Below are 12,822 nucleotides of genomic sequence, written 5' to 3'. Positions count from 1 at the left end.
TGGATATTTGCCCTCTGTCAGACGTAGGGTTGTTGAGGAACTTTTCAGAGAAAAACTCGTGTAATAATCCACGAGCCAGATGCAGGGCCATTGTCATGTCTGATCTTATGACAGTCCTCAGATACTCCAAAGGAAATCCCACTTTTGTGATGCTCATGTCCCTAGCAAGGGTATGAGGAGCAGCACAGGCTTAATGTCAAGGAACACATGAAAACACGCTGCATTTTAGTTTCAGTAAGCTGGGGACAAGCCAATGTCCTCAGCTCAGAACATATTTTGTCACACTCATCAGTGATATCATCACCATACCCAGAACCCACCTATCCAGGCAGAGACAAAAAAAATCTCCTTGGGAAGCAAAAGAAATGAGAGAACATTGGAAGTAAAAGCTTTCAGGGACAGAGTGATTGTGGGTCGAGAGATGCCTTTTCATCATCCTGAGTTATTTCTTGTCTTACCATAGGTAAGCTTTGTGTTCTTAGAACTCAAAATGATCTGCTATGACTAGGTGGAAAGATCTGTACTAAGAAAATCAATCTTATTCGCGAAGTTTTAAAACTTGAGAGAATGAAATAATGAGTAAATTTGTGGTTCTCTTTCAAAGAGAAGATAATTCACACAATTATTTAAAGATTTTTCCTCATATTAAGGAGGAAAAAAATATTTACATAGAAAACTTGAACAAAACCAAATCTCATGGTACAAAATCAAATGCTAATGTAGGACAGTGGCTTTTCTCTTGGCACAGAGGTCAGAGGTCAGTATAGCATTGTGTTAGTAGACTGGCAAACACTCCAGAACACAGGGATTGAACAACCACTCATTCTCAAATAGCCTACTATTTAAGGGATTGTTTCCATGTAGAAAAAAATAATGTCTTAAAAGACAGAAGATTTGTTTTTGAGAAGAATGTTGAAATAAATTTAAAATACCAGGAAATTGGCCTGAATTCACCAAAACACAGTCAGAAGTGCTGACTATGTAGATATGAGTAGTACCTCAGACTAAAGAAGGTGTGAAATCAGGCTGGGGTTATACCTCAGTGGGTAGGTCCTGATCTAACATGGATAGGCCCTTGGCTTTCTCTCCACAACACACAGATTGTATTCTTAAAAACAACACTTGTTTTGGTTTTATATATTTGCCTGCATGTTTGTATGTACATGCCTGGTAAGAATGTGTTGGATCCCCAAGACCTGGCATTGCATTACTACTGGTGGGTATAAATTTCCAAATAGGTGCATGAACCCTGGTTGCTTGCAAAAGCAGCAAGTGCTCTTAAGAGCTGAGTCCCAGCACTCCCAGCACCACAAAGAACCGAGTTTAGAGGTACTCACCTGTACTCCCATCACTTCAGAATTCAAAGCAAGAGGATGAGAAGATTAAGAGCATACTCAGCTTGTTAATCTCAGATCATACACAAAACACTGTCTAACAAAAATAAGCTTCCTGAATCACTGGTATGGGGAAAGATGATTTACAGCTGAAGTTAAATTACTAGGAAAGTATTGGAGATAGAGTGATGATAACATAGTATGAATATTGCAAGAAGTTGGGTTAAAATGCCTCCAACACCCAACATATTTTCCTCTTTATCAACAATGACATCCTGTTAGCCCATGAGTCCCTGGCTCAGGCAATCACTCCTATTTCCTTCCTGCTTCAGTCCTTCTGTCCAGTCTCTCTTTGCTACAAATTTTATTTATGTTACACACAATGACCTTTCAAAACCATCAATCCTGGTAATAAGCTCCATGAGGAAAAGGGCCCTGAAAGTGATGAATTCATTAAGGTCTATGGCTTCTCACCCACAAGCCAGGGTCTGGCACACAGGACAAAAAGCAAGACATCACTGAACTTTGTTGAATGAGTGAATGAGCATTAAAAAAACAAACAAACAAACAAACAAACAAACAAACTAAACGCCTAGAACTCCCTTTTTCAGTCACACCACATGAATTTCATTGTTCTCAGTGTGACCTAAGGGTAAATGCAAGCGCATGACTGATCTTTGTGAATCTCATTTGTCAAGCTCTCAGTTTCCCCCACAAGCACTCCACTAATAGTGGTGTGCCTCTATCAGCTCCTCAAGTGGGCAAATAAAAATGCAGTCTTCATCTCCTTGGGGGCTCTTCTGTCTTCCACATTACCCATTCTATCTCTAAGCAACAATGGCAAAAAATTTCTCCTGGTACATTGCGTGCATCTGTGTTCTGGGTTTTCTGTCCTCCAGTTTTGTAAGACTCATCTGTTCTATTCAATCTCCCATTGTAGGGCATGTAGGCTAGGTGACTGGGGAAAACAGGCATGGAGAGAGAGTGAGGTCAGAGATGTGTCCAAACCCTAAAATCGCAAACTTGAGGCCTGAAGAAAATCTCATCCTGAGACTGGCGAGGATAGGACTATTCCCTCCCTACTTCTGTGCCTACAAGCCCCAGGGCTTTTAACCTGGTGACACCCAACTCAGCAGTTCCCAATGTAGTCACAGGAAGTCACCTAATCTAGCACCTGGAATGCCTCTCCATCTAAATGAAGTATCCCAAAACCTTAAGCACCACCCAAGGAAGTTAACCCACCCTGGAAATGCCTTCCCACTCCCCAAGGTTTATATAGTCTTTGTCCACCCCAAGGAAACTGGCAAAAGCTGTTTCACTTGGGATAGCTCTGAGCTAGAGAGCAGTAATGCGAAAATTTTCCTTTCAGCACCCTCAGCTGGGCCTGAATCCTGCAAACCCCACCCCTTCAGATTCTGCTTCATGTTTCCAGGGTTCAGTGTCTGGCACACCCAAGTGAGGGAGCAGAACTCAGAATCACACCTCCTAGCAGATAATCTCTGTTATGTTAAGGTTAGTTGAACTGTGAGCTTTCTTTCTGTTGTAAAGTACATTCACAGTAATATTGATGTTACTATTTAACAACATGGGAAAACATAGATTATATTTTTTTAAAAAAATGCTCATGTGCATATGATACACTAGTAAGATTATTAAGATTCTTTCTATAATTCAAATTAGAAGGTAGAAGAATAAAACTGCATTAGGTATACACGGAGAAGTATGGCAAAATCTTGCTAGGGCCATGAGAATTAGTGATTTCATTCTTAACTCCTGTCAAGTGTTGGCAGTAGAAAAAGTATCTTACAAAATATAGGCCCTCAGTAGATTAACCACAGGACTTTTGCATGCTAGCTTCAAAATATGTGTATCAATACAGTGCCTGTTCTTATATTGAGCCTATTAAAAAGATACCATACTTAGTAGCCAGATAGGAATGTGTACATCTGTAATCTCAGCACTCAGGAAGGTGAGTCAGGAAGACCTCAAGTTTGAGGACAGTGTAAAATACAAGCCAAGATTTTATGTGAAACAAAATTAACAACCAAAAAAGCCAACAGGCAATCAACAACAAGACTCACAGAAACAACAAGAAGAAAAATTAGTATCTAAAACAATTTATATTCAAACTCAGTGTCACAAGTTAAAATAAACTTTAATTATTAAAACTTAAAAAACACATTGATCCCAACACCTGAATGGTGGGAGACTTCAACACCCCACTCTCACCAAAGGACAGATCATCTAGACAGAAGCCAAATAGGGAAATAAAGGCACTTACAGAGGCCCTAATTCAAATGGACCTAATAGATGTCTATGGAACTTTTCACCCACACTCAAAACAGTATACCTTATTTTCAGCATCTCATGGAACCTTCTCCAAAATAGACAGTATCCAAGCCTCAAAAGATACAAGAAGATTGAAATAATCCCCTATATTCTATCTGACCACAATGGACAAAAGCTGGACTTCAACAACAATGGAATTAGCAAAAAGGCTACACGCACATGGAAACTGAACAACTTGCTGCACAATGACAGCTGGGTTAAGGAAGAAATAAAGAAATTAAAGACTTCCTAGAACTCAATGACAATGAAGGCACAACATACCCAAATTTATGGGACACAATGAAGGCAGTGCTAAGAGGAAAGTTCATAGCACTAAGTGCCTTCAAGAAGAAATCTGTAACATCTCATACAAGCAACTTAATGGCCCAACTGAAAACCCTACAAAAAAAAAAAAGCAACTACAACAAAGAGGAGCAGAGCTGGAAATAATCAAACTCAGGGCAGAAATCAATCAAGTAGAAACAAATAAAACTATTCAAAGAATCAATGAAACCAAGAGCTGTTTTTTTAAGAAAATCAACAAGATAGACAAACCCTTAGCAAAACTAACTAAAGGGCAGAGAGAAACTATCCAAATCAGCAAATTAGAAATGAAAAGGGGGACATAACTACAGACCTGAAGAAATCCAAACAATCATTAGGTCATACTACAAAATCCTATATGCCACAAAATTTGAAAATCTAAAAGGAATGGACAATTTTCTTGACACATTCCATCTACCAAAATTAAGTCAAGATCAGGTAGAAAGATTGAATAGTCCTATATCCCCTAAGGAAATTGAAGCAGTCATCAACAGTCTCCCATCCAAAAAAAAAAAAAAAAAAACTCTGGGCCAGATTAGCACACAGTTCTAGCACACTTTCAAAGAAGTGCTAACTCCAGTTCTTTTCAAACTATTCCACAAAATAGAAACAGAAGGAACATTACCAAACTCATTCTATGAAGCCACAGTCACCTTGATATCTAAACCACACAAATACCCAACAAAGAAAGAGAACTTCAAACCTATCTCTCTTATGAACATTTATGTTAAAAATATTCAATAAAATACTTGCAAAACAAATCCAAGAACACATCAAAGATATCATCCAGCATAACCAAGTTGGCTGCATCCAAAGCATGCAAGAGTGGTTCAACATATGGAAAACCATCAATGTAATCCATGATATAAACACACTAAAGGAGAAAAACCACATTATCATCTCCTTAGATGCCAAAAAACAAAACAAACAAACAAACAAAAAAAAACATTTGACAAAATCCAAAACCCATTCTGTTTAAAGTCTTGGAGAGATCAGAGATACAAGGCACATACCTAAACATGCTAAGGGCCATATACAGCAATCCTATAGCCAACATCAAACTCAATGGAGAGAAACTTAAATCAATCCCACTGAAATCAGGGACAAGGCAAGGCTGCCCACTCTCTCCACATCTATCCCCCCTCCCTTCCTCTTCCCTTTCCCCTTCCTTTCCCAGTTCCTTAATAAACCTCCCACGTGGAACCAATCCTGTGGTGTAATTTGTGAACCCACCATATAACTCTTTTGCACAATCTTAACATTGGTGTGTTGGCTGGGAATAGGTACCTCCAGTGGCCACTCTGCACGGTGGTTGCTTTTTGACTCCAGCACCCCACTGGAGCTGCTGGAAACCTATTTCATTCCAAATCCTCCTGCTACCCACTTTCTGGCAACTAGATTGTTATCTGCTGCATTGAACACCTGCTAGATTAGTGAGTTTCCCTCATGGGTCAGCATAAACATCTCTCTTGGTAAGGGAAAATTTACTGTTGAGCATCCGGCAACTTTCTACTACCCTTTGAGTGAAGACCCAACCATGATCTTCACTGGCTATGGTGGACCCTTTTTGCTGACGTCCATTTAGGGCTTCCTCTTTCCCTTGGAAGAGATTCTTTTCCCTCTACATGCAGTTTCTCCCCCTCAAACGTGCCTACAAAAATCCTAGTGCTAGATAAACTGTGTCTCCTACATGCAGCTGTGCCTCTGGTCTCTGGCCAAAGCTGATGAGCTATTGGATCAGGCAGGACCATATCTACTGGGTCAAACTTTGCTTTTGGGACCTCTTGACAGGTCGCTGACTCCTGCCCTCCCAATGGAAACTGCCCATTCGTCCATTCCTCCAGTGTCCCCACTGGGATGTCTTCTCGAGAATTTTAAAACCTTACACATGGAGCCTGAGTTAAAGGCCTCTAAGCTCATATGTCTCTGTAATAAAACTTAGCCTGCATATTCCTTAGATAATGGTTCAAATTGCCTGATAAACAGCACATTAAATCCCAATATTTTATGGGCTCTTTTTACTATCAGCGATCTGGTAAATGGAAGGAGGTATCATATGTTCAAGCTTTCTCTCTTCTCCACTCTAAACTTTCTGTTCTTCCTGTTCTCCTACCCAACTTCTATCTCTAAAGTCTCAACCTCAAGAGTTCTCTACCTTTGACCCTGTGGATGAAATTCTACCTTGTTGTTCTAATCTCTGACTTCTTTCCAACCTCTGGTGTCTTCCCCCTCCTCCTCTACTTCCTCCTCTTCCTCTTTAGTTTCTCCAGAACCCTCACAACCCTCACCAACAACCGGCTATCCTAGTCGTCCTGCTTTGGCACCCACTTTTACCCCACCAACAGCTATTAGCCCCTCTGCTACCTGCTATCGCGCTAAAGCAAAGCCCTGTTCTTCTACTTAGAGTAAACCAGCCTCAATTTTTCCTTGTGGGAGGGGGCCGGTGTGGATGGCTTAGTTAGGGTGCATGTTCCCTTCTCATTAACTGAACTTTCTCAAGTAGAAAAGAGACTAGGAGCCTATACCTCTAATCCTTCTACTTTATTAAAGAATTTCAATATCTCACTCAATCTTATAGTCTCACCTTCTTCCATTATATATACTCTCTGTTCCAGAACCCCCTTCACTGTAGTAGCATCATCCCTTGTGTGTAGTAGCGCACAAGAAAGAAACCTCTGACAGACACACCCAGCAGGTTCTGCACACTCCTGAGACTCCCCAGTGGTCCTGTGTGTGGCAGAGACTTTTCCTGGGAAGATACTGTGCCTGAGATGTGTACACGCCACACAAACGTGCTCACAGCTACTCTCCCCAGAAAGGGAGAGGGGATCCACAACAGACCAAAGTAACAATTGTGCTAACCTCCAACTTGGTTAATGAGTTTCCTCATGTTTGCTAAAGGAGGTTAGCAAACCTCGTTTGGGTGGGGGGTTACCTACAGAAGCAAAGATAACAAACACAATTAATAAATACATAAATGCATTTAAATAAAGGCAGCTGCATCCTGAAAAGCCCACCCCAGCATCTGAGAGCACTGAGAAAAACAGCAACCCTGGAGATCTCTGCACACCCCGCTTCTTGCTCTAAGCATTTGAGAAATCTCCGTCAGAGTTTGTTTAGTAGGCACCACATCTCCTGGGAGTTGTTACTGAGTCTATAAAACAGGGGTGGGGCCTCTGAGAATCAGTTCTAAGTTTCTTCTTCCCCAGATCTGCATGTGATATTTTGTTTATCTCCTGAATCTCATGGGCTTCCTCACCCGATTCCAGTTTGGAAGAGAGTGGCATACACGATTCCCTCGGGTGAATGATTGTGGGTTGTCTCTCAAGTGCAGAAAGGGAGGGGAGTGCAACCAGAACGTGTGGCCCTCTGTAGGTACAGGGTCTGGCTTTGGTCTTTCCAAACCCTCAAAGTAGAGAGGGCCTTCTTGGGGCAGTGTTGCTGTGCGTGTCAAGCGTTCTGCTGGATCTTCAGGGTTCTCAGACTCTGCAGCAGGAATGTGTAGATAGTTGAGGAAGTGGTTTGAGAAGGCCTGGTCTCAGATGCCTGGCTGTCCATCCCCAAGGTTATTGTCAGATCTTGAGGTCTCCTCTAGATACTGAAGCAAATCCTATTAGTGACTTTAGGTTTTAGCTTCTCAGCTTTCTGCCTTCTGGTTCTGAACACCCTCCACTTAAGAACATCTCTGAGGCTATAGAAGGTTAAAATTGGTTTCCCAGAACTGTGTTCTGTTCCCTGAATTCCCTGTTCTGAACCCCATTAGCTCCCCAGGGTGGCTCAATGTTAAGCAAACAGCTCAACTCGCCACAAATTGCCTGTCTATACTCACTGAGACACAGTGAGGAAAAGGTGTTGCCTTCCTCTGCTGCCCACCCACTGAAGGAAACACAGACTCACTAGAACTGGATTTGAGGCATATAGGGGCTGTGGGATCATCTGGATAGCAGAGCTTCCAATTTTACCTTCCCCATGTGTTTCCTCTACTAAATGTAAGAATCAATTTGCCAAAGTACTTAAGGATCTCATTATCCAAAATGTTCTAACTTTGTGTCTTTTGACATGTTTGTAAATTATCTTTGAAACATTTCAATTAAAAGGAAAACTCTGAAACTCCTCTTGTATATGTTTAATTCCTCTGATGAGGGAATGAGATGAGAGTTGTACCCAAGCTTTATGAATACAGGGCTTGGGCTGAGCCCAGAGTTTCTAGCTAACTACCCTGAGGCATAGGTCTGGAGCTTCTAGCCTCCATACACTCCAATCTTCTGCAAACCTGGACCTTGATTGTTTCAGCTTCAAGTCTCCATCTGCTAACCTGGGCCTAGAATGTTTTCAACCTCTGAGAATTAATGCTAAATAAGCTCTCACTTTCTAGTTCAATCTAAGCTGCCTGGTTGGTTTGTTTAACTCTCCAAGATGAGTGATTCAAACTGGCTTGTCACTCAATTGCTCTGCTTGGGAACACTGCCTCTGAACTCCAGAACCTGAACTGCAAGAACTCAGCTACACTCAGCTGAACCAACTGCACACCACACCAAACTGCACTGAACTGTACTGTACTCCTGAACTCTACTGGACTCTCTTGCGCTCTCTGTGCTGCTCTTAAGTAGTTTCTCTTTTTCTATCTGTTACCCTGAGAGCTAGGCAAATCCTATCTTGGACTCATTCTGTCAAACCTTTCACTGATTATTCACTTTGTCTGCAACTTAATTAGAAATCATTGTTTGGGATTAAAGGTGTATACTAAATTCCACTCAGAGGGATTAAAGGTGCTTCCTGTCTGTACTCCAGCCAGAGGGATTAAGGGTATATATTCCAGCTGGGGGAACTAAAGGTGTGTGTTAAGGGTGTGTCTGTATTCTAGCTGATTCACAGAGGCCTAGGTCTTTGGATGTGATACCTTGCCAAAGCAGCTATGTTGCTAGAATAAAATTTCTCTACATCCTCTTATAAAAATAACTATTTCTAGGGGTGTGTATTAGTGTTTTGTTATGTGATTTGAAATATCATATGCAATTGTTGTAGAAGACTCAGGTATTATAAATTTTGTTTAGACATGTATGACTTTATGTTTAAATCTTTGTTTTTCTGAGACTTTTCAAATTGTTGCTTTTCTCAAATTTAGGTCCAAGAATAACTCCCATTCTGTATGTTTAAAATAGTTCTGCAGTGTCTAAATGACTGCTATTAACACAAAGATATGCTCCTTCACCTTATGAGAGGACAGAAAATTGGAACAAATTAGATTTGTTTGGCACGCTTTAAAGTTTAATTAACTAAAAATAAGTGTAAGAGTCCATTGGATTCCTTAATTTAAGACAAATAAAGCAAACCTGATAAATCAAAAATTGCTTGAATTGTGTTATAACCTCCTACTTCTCAGCAGATTGTAAAACCTGACAGAGCATCTATTCCTTAATAGCTCAGAGTCAAGTGTATGCAAAGCACATTGAGGTGCAAAAAGAACATATACAATTAAAAATTTTAAAGATAAAGTCCAAGATGGCTGTGACCAGCATGCATTGTATCTGAGTGCACAGGATGCAAAACTCTACTCTGAAATTGGTGAGTGGAGGGGCATTGAGGCCTCCTGGACAAGAGGGGACAACCCAGGAACTGGGACAGTTTGGATTGAGGTCACCCATGGATGTTTTTGGGTGCTGAGAGTGGTGAATGTTCAACCCCTTGCCCCAAGCACCGGACTCCCTATCAGCAGCAGCTGAACAGGTTGCCCCAAGCACAAGCCTCCATGCTCTGTAACTGAGAAGGCAGAGGCAGCATCCTCAAGCCAGACCCTCCACGTTAGGTGGCAGAAACTGCAGAGGCAGCTACCTCATGTACAGGTCTCCCTGCCCAGCAAGCTGACGATGGACACCACAGAGCTGACTGATCTCCTGCACTTTCATCTGCCCCTGCAGACCCAAATCTGAAATACAAAACAGGGGATACCATGTGCTTTCTGATTAGGCCTGGGAGAGAGTGAGTGCACCTTCACCTGTGTACATGCAGAGCCCCAGATCCAGGGTCCCTCTCCACTAGCAGCCAGACATCAGAGCCCTCCCACCAACACCCCCACTGTGGGCAATATAGGAATCCTTGAGACAGCATTAGCAATGTTGAAGAACCTGTTCTGGGTCTCCCAGTGGAGTCCAGGCCAACAATTTCAGGAGCCCAGAGAGATCTGAATAATGGGAGGACAGTACTACAGGCCTGTAGGCCACTGAGGCATTCAGGGAATGCATATTTCATCTACAAACAGTGTCAGAACCCCCTCATGCACTTAAGCTCCACCCTTACAGGTATATACGTGCTCAATCACCCTGTCCCTCAAGGCATACTTCCATGCACACACCCGTGCTTGCACACATGCACCTGTGACCTTCCTGCTTTAGCTATAGCTGAAACGCCAACATCCACTCTCAAACTGGAGGACCTCTCACCTCATAAAGAGGAAAGGAACAAAGCTCTCAAAGAAATATAGGCAAATACAGCCAAACAAATAAAGGCACAAGTAGTGGCAAATAGAGAGGAAACAAACAAACAAACAAACAAAATAGAGGTCATCATGTAAAGACAGGAATCCGCATTCAAACAGATTAAGAAAATGGTGCAAGACATGTAAACAAATTAAAATCAATAAAGAAAGCACAGAGAAAACTCTGGAGCTGGAGAACTTGGAGAAAAGATCAGGAACCACAAACGTAAGTGTCACCAACAGACTATAAGGGGTGGAAGAGAGAATCTCAGTGGTTGAAAATACAATTGCAGACACTGATACATCTTTCAAAGATAAAGTAAAATCAGAAAATTTCCAAATATAAAACAGACAAGAATCAAGAATACCATGAAAGGACAAAATCTAAGAATGATAGGAATAGACAAAAAAAGAAGATTACAGGCTCAAAGGTCCAGAAAATATTTTGAAGAAAATTTTTCCAACTTAAAGAAAGAGATGCCCATAAACATAAGAGGCCTATAGAACACCAAATAGACTAGACCAGAAAAGAAACTCCACACATTACATAATAATCAAAACACTAAATGTACAGAACAGAGAAAAATGTTAAAAGCAGCAAGAGAAAAAGGCCAAATAGTATATAAAGGTAGACCTATCAGAATCACACCAGACTTCTCAACAGAAGCTATATGAAAAAAAGGCCTGGGCAGATATGCAGACTCTAAGAGATCACAGATGCCACAGACTACTACACCCAGCAAAGCTTTTAGTCAACATAGATGGAGAAAAAATTAGCCCATGACAGAGCTAAACTTGGGCAATATCTACAGAGCAACCCAGCCCTACAGAAGACACTAGAAGGAAAACTTCAATCTAACGAATTCAATTGAACCCAAGAAACACAGGATGTAGATAACTTCACAACAAAAAAATTAAAAGAAAAAAAGAACATAAATACAGCAACACCACTAACTCCACAATATAAGAAACTAACATTCATTGGTCACTATGATCTATCACTATCAATGTTCTCAACTCTCCAATAAAAAGATACAGACTAACAGAATGGTTGTGGAAACAGAATCCAGCATTCTGCAGCATCCAAGAAACATAACTCTGCAACAAAGATAAACACTACAAGAGAGTAAAATGCTTTTCAAGCAAATGGACCCCAGAAAACAAGCTGGCATAGATATCCTAATATCCAATCAGAATTAATCAAAAAAGATGAGGAAGGGCACTTCATTCTCATCAAAGGAAAAAAATCCACCAGTAGGACAACACAATTTTGAATATCTATGCCCCAAATACAAGAGTACCTGCATTTGTAAATTAAATATTATTAAAGCTTAAATCATACATTGATCTCACACCTTAATAGGGGGAAACTTTAACATTCCACTCTCACTAAGGGAATGATAATCTAGACAAAAGCTAAATAGAGAAATAATGGTACTTAGAGAGGTCCTAAATCAAATGGACCTAATAGATGTCTACAGAACTTTTCACCCAAACTCAAGATAATACCTTCTTTCAGTACCTCACAGAACCTTCTCAAAAGTTGACCAGATAGTTGGGCACTAAGCAAGCCTCAACAGATACAAGAAGACTGAAATAATCCCTTGTATCCTATCAGACTACCATGGCCTAAAACTAGACCTCAACAACAGAAATAACAAAAAGTCTACATACATATGGACACTAAACAACTCTCTACTCAATGACAGCTTGGTTGGGGAAGAAATAAAAAAAGAAATTAGAGACTTCCCAAAAGTCAATAAAAATGAAGACTCACCTTATCCAAACTTATGTGAGACCATGTAAGCAGTGCTGAGAGGAAAGTTCATAGCATTAAGTGTCTCCAGAAAGAAGTGTGAGACATTTCATACAAGCAACATAAAAGCACATCGAAAAGTCCTAGGGAAAAAAAAACAACAAAACAAAACAGTAGACACACCAAAGAGGGATAGAGAATTAGAAATAATCAAACTCTGAGCTGAAACCAATGAATGAAAAACAAATAAAACAATTCAAAGAATCAATTAAACCAAGAGCTGCTTCTTTGAGAAAATCAACTAGATAGACAAACCTAAATTAATATACTTTAACTAATCTTACATGAAAACCAGCCCAAGTTCCTCATTTTTTAATTATAGAAAAAGGCAGGAATGTTAGTATTTTGGAACAAAACCTGCTTCTGGGTTGCCTAGCAACTTATGATGTCATCATGTGTCGCCTGCCAGTTGGCCACACCTGGAAGACATGGTTACCTTGCCCCTTAAAGGGACAAGCCGGGCATGTGGTCTCTCTCTTGGTTCTGTCTCTCTTGGCCTCTCTTCTCTCTTGGCCTCTTAGCCTTTTCTCTTTTCTCTATTGGGG

This window comes from Meriones unguiculatus, chromosome 17 (genome assembly GCF_030254825.1).
Source record: "Meriones unguiculatus strain TT.TT164.6M chromosome 17, Bangor_MerUng_6.1, whole genome shotgun sequence".
Classification (NCBI taxonomy): Eukaryota; Metazoa; Chordata; class Mammalia; order Rodentia; family Muridae; genus Meriones; species Meriones unguiculatus.
This window is presented reverse-complemented; position numbering follows the sequence as displayed.